Source organism: Nasonia vitripennis, chromosome 3 (genome assembly GCF_009193385.2).
Source record: "Nasonia vitripennis strain AsymCx chromosome 3, Nvit_psr_1.1, whole genome shotgun sequence".
NCBI lineage: Eukaryota > Metazoa > Arthropoda > Insecta > Hymenoptera > Pteromalidae > Nasonia > Nasonia vitripennis.
Genome location: NC_045759.1, coordinates 20,235,069 through 20,239,881, shown reverse-complemented (window position 1 = coordinate 20,239,881; position 4,813 = coordinate 20,235,069).

The window sequence follows — 4,813 nt, the reverse complement described above, 5'->3', positions numbered from 1 at the left end:
TGTTCATAAGAGTAATTTTTAATAATTACGCGAATAAACGAATTTTTTTAAGAAATGATTTCTTGCTGGTTCTTAAATTTTACAGATTATTACAATTATAAACGTGAATAACTGGAATCTGGACATTGTAAAATAAATATATAAGTACAAGCAAAAATGCAATATTTTATGTATAATAATAACGACTCTGTGTCAGTTGAAATGATAAGTAAAACGTTATGCTTTACCATTCGAATGGATGGGTGTAATTGAAAATGCTTTGAGGTTGATTTTCTTAATATGTAAATATACTTTAATTTTCCTAATGACGATCATACATTGACTGAATTTTTTAACTTAGCGAATGTTTAAAGCGACAACGACTAAAAAGAAAAAAATTGATAATTTTCGCTCTCGGGCGAAACCTGTAGAATTTCCTCCGAACTAATCAAATTTTAGCGTTTACAATCAGCAAAATGAGTAATCGATGACAGCATCAACAACAACAATAATATACCGCTACATGAGTTGCCCGACATTTTTTATTAAAATAAAAGATCTCAAAGATGATGCGTTAATCTGCGGCTGATATAGTAGCTGCATGTATCGGATGGTAGTTTGTTCTTGTTTTCTCAGTTCGTGGTGTTTAAATATTCTTATCGAAAAAGCGGAAAAATAAAAAATCAAGAAAATAAATAGGTGTATATGTCAGAAAGAAAGAATGCATATAATATTTACTATACATAGAGGAATGTCTGCGGCAGATATTATCTAAGAGGAATTTTAAAAAAAATTACTCTATGTTTACAGGCATAAGTATAAGCGCAGTGATAGTTAACTAAATTGAGTAAATTATAAGCAACATTTTAACGAGGTATTGCAAATAAGATCTATTATATATATATATATATATATATATATATATATATATATATATATATAAAGTCAGGAAGGCAAAATAAGCAAGAAATTGATTCAAGCGAATTATATGATTGAGGCAACAATTTATCAGTAAAGGTTCGATTTCCGCGGTATATGAAATTGGCCGAAAGATGACCTAGTGTAAATCCTGATTATGTCATGGGTTTGAGTAAAAAAGAACGAAGTAATACTGATTATGCTCGACGGATAAAACTAATGATTGTTAAAGTCGCATAAAAATAAAATTTACTTCTAAAAAAAAAAAAAATTTGTTTGCAAAGTTTTATTGGCTATAACATTAGCAAATGTAGCACAAACTAATTAATTGTAATTTTTGTATGTAAAATTTTCAAGAAGCAAACTATATGTGGAAAATGGGAAAGGCCTTATTTCGTGCGTGAATTCCCTGAAACGTACCGAGCTTATACGAAAACACAAATGTTATTTGGATCACGAATTTTTGTCTTCTTTCTTTCGAGTATATCAAACGTTTCATCTCGCGCAAAATATGAAAAGCAACAAGCTAGGCTTGACGAAAAATACGGTGGTGTATGAATAAAACGTTCTAATGCAGAGTAATACATTGTACGAATCTCAGATTGTAAAAGAAAAGCACGAGCACGAGATTTTCGTGAAGTAAAAGGGGGAGCAAAACAAATTCTCGTCGAGTCGTTTGCGTGGAAAATGAGATTCAAAATATTTTTTATAAAAACGGCAGATTACCTTAATAACATGAATGATGGAAATGACCGAGGAGAAGGAGCTACGATTTAAGGGGAAGATGCATTCAAATGCAAAATGTAAAGGTGTTAAATTATTGTATTGATCGATATGAAGGAAAATTATGAGACGTTCGGTAATCACGTATGATTTTGAAAAATGTCATATATATAAAGATCAATAAATTACAGATAAATATACAATTGAAGAACGTTATAATTTCTTAATCGTCACACACGTAGTTCAATATACGGGAAAAATGTTTATAAATCAACGACCAATTGAAATTAAATGCCCGTTTTCCCCTTAAAAATTACGCTTATATTACGTACATACACAGCCGCTAAGTAAGCATAATCAAGAAACCAGTGCGTAGAAAAATGAGCACAAGAATTGTGTCATGAGAAGTTGACATTTAAGGGAGATAAATATTGTACTTATATAATATCCAAAAAAAGAAAAAAAGAACAAGCCATATTCCTAGAGTGACGTTTTTTGCTATGAGTCGTAACGTTTATAGGAAAAGCCTTTCCTTTAATACATTTGAATAAGGGTCAAAAAATACAATTAATAGACAAATGAAGTAACTTATAAATGAAAACAATTACTATAGTGTTAATGATAATGTGCGGGTAAAAGGGTGCTGCGAAATGTATTGCAAACGTACTGGTACGGCACTAAATGAGACATCCAAGAGATAAAGAAAGTAAGGATGTTGATTCAGTTCTATAAAAATCAATCAATAATCTTTAATTACTTCCTATTTTTTCATTTTTATATTATAATAATTTGAATTCATCTTACGATACAATTATTATCACTATAAAATGAAAAAATAATACAGTATGCGAGCTGCTTTGTTAAAACAGCTCATATCTAATTTAATGAATAGAATTTAAAGTCGCGGATGAGAGTTCGAGGGAAACCAGATTTTCGCGTCAAAATCGTGAAAAATAATCCATATTCTAATATCGTACCGTACGTTTTTAGAAAACCTTTAGCCATTTAGAAAAAGGAATTCAAACGACATATTACTACAACGAAGGGAGAATAAGTCGCTGACGTCACTGAGAAAGCAGCTAAAAAAAGTAAAAGTACTTGATGCATCGTGAATTTCTTTATATTACTCGGCGTTATGTTTGATTGTCGAAGTATATAGTGAGATGTCCTTATGGAAAATAAACTATTGAGGATTATTCTATATAGTTCAGATTTATATATTTAAATGATATAACGTAAAATTAACAAGAAAGTATTTTGTGGAAAGTATGCTTATGGAGACTTTTACATCCTTTTCAATTTTCACGAAGGAACTTTAGGTTTCTTGCTGGAAGAAAAATAAACGTCCAAAATTGTTTTTGATTTTTTTCATAATAAAAATGTGTATATATTCTATAAGATATACTATGACATAACTAATACAAAAAACGACTAAAATGAAAATCACAAAAGATACTATCTACATATAAATTACTTTAAAAATTCCAATAATTCTATAAAACTTTGAATCTATACTCTTTTAATTCTAACTACAAAATAAAGATATACATCGGCAAATGCAAGGTAACTCAAGTATCAAAGTAATTCTTTTCTAAAATTCAAAAACGTAACAGGTTTACCGACAAAATAAACTTATTCTTCGATGGAAATATTTAAATGAAAATGCATCCATCAGAAACGATCAATAGTTTATTTCCATAAGGAGGATTTCAACGTTAACTTTACACTTATTGCAGTTATAAACTCGGGCAGTTATAGCAGGAGTAGTCCAAGCAAGCCCAAGAGGCAGTTTTGGCACAGTACTTAATACATTTTGCGTGCAGAAAATGATGAGGGAAATGGAAAAATAACCATGCGCCACCTATATTCGTAACTAGCCAGAGACTAGAGGGCCTCAAAGTTCAAGCGATGGCATAAAGACCAGTCCAAAACTGTTTCGTTTTAATATTGCTTGGCACTACTGTGCGGCAGATTGTCCGCGTGGGTCGCACACTGTAAGGGCGGCAGGTCTTTTTTCTCCGTGATTAGACTCGCTGTGTGTAATTTAAAATTACATGTAACGGTGTGTACGATTATTTATAAAGATGTGTATGTACATACACATATTATCCGGGATTCTATTAACTGCCATAGCCGAATGTTATAGTTCAACTCAACACGATAACTAATAAGAAAAAATTGTCCAAACGGGTAACTTCGTTAGCAAAACAGGCGAATCGAAAACGCGAATTCAATGCTTTCCTTTTTACACGCGAGCCAACGCCGTTAACCGTAAAAAGCGCGTGTCGACGAAAAAACACATCGCACTGCAGAAAAATATACAGTCGCACACACACACACACTTCGTCTAAACAAATTTTTCGTGTCCACATTCAAGAAGAGATCTTATAAACGCAAATAAAAACACACCTACACACGCAGTGGAAAATATTTAAATGTTGGAAGATATTAATTGAAAACTCACGAATATTATATAACATGACAAGAGTAATGTTATTACAGAAATAAAAAAATAGAGTTTCTAAATACTCGCCCCGATAAAAATTGATGATTATAAAAGAAAAATGATGAAAAATAAAAATAAAATATTAAAGAGAAAATATATACATTATATATATATATAACGCCTCGAGTGGCTATATTATATAAAATGATAAAATAAAAAAAGATGAACTTTATCGGGACGCCTGGGCGATCGAGCAGCGCAATCTTAGGTTTTTGATGAACAGTGCACGAAGCGAGAATCGTTTCTTTTCTTCATTTTTCTACTTATTATATACTTAATGTTGGTATATTAACTGTATAATTCGTCTGTATCTTCTGCAAAATCGATCGTCGAGCCTAGTACTCGTTGCGTATTTCGCATGCAAGATATATAAGACATTGCATGCAAATCGTGTGAGCGGCGAGAGTGAGGCTCGGTTGTATACAGTTGTCCCAAGATCGTCCGAGCGCCCTTTATTTAAAAAATGCGAAACTGAAAAAAAAACAATGATGAAACTTTCTACATAACAGGTGTATATCTATAAAATTGATGAATAAACTTGATTTTTGTAAAATTTGTCGTAAACTTAATTTTGAACCTTCATAAAGCCGATTCACTCTCATGCCTTCTATGTTCCAGCTTTAGGTGATGTATTAAAATAGGAGGGCCACATATACCCGGGTGTGTCTGTGAATGATAACAAAAAAG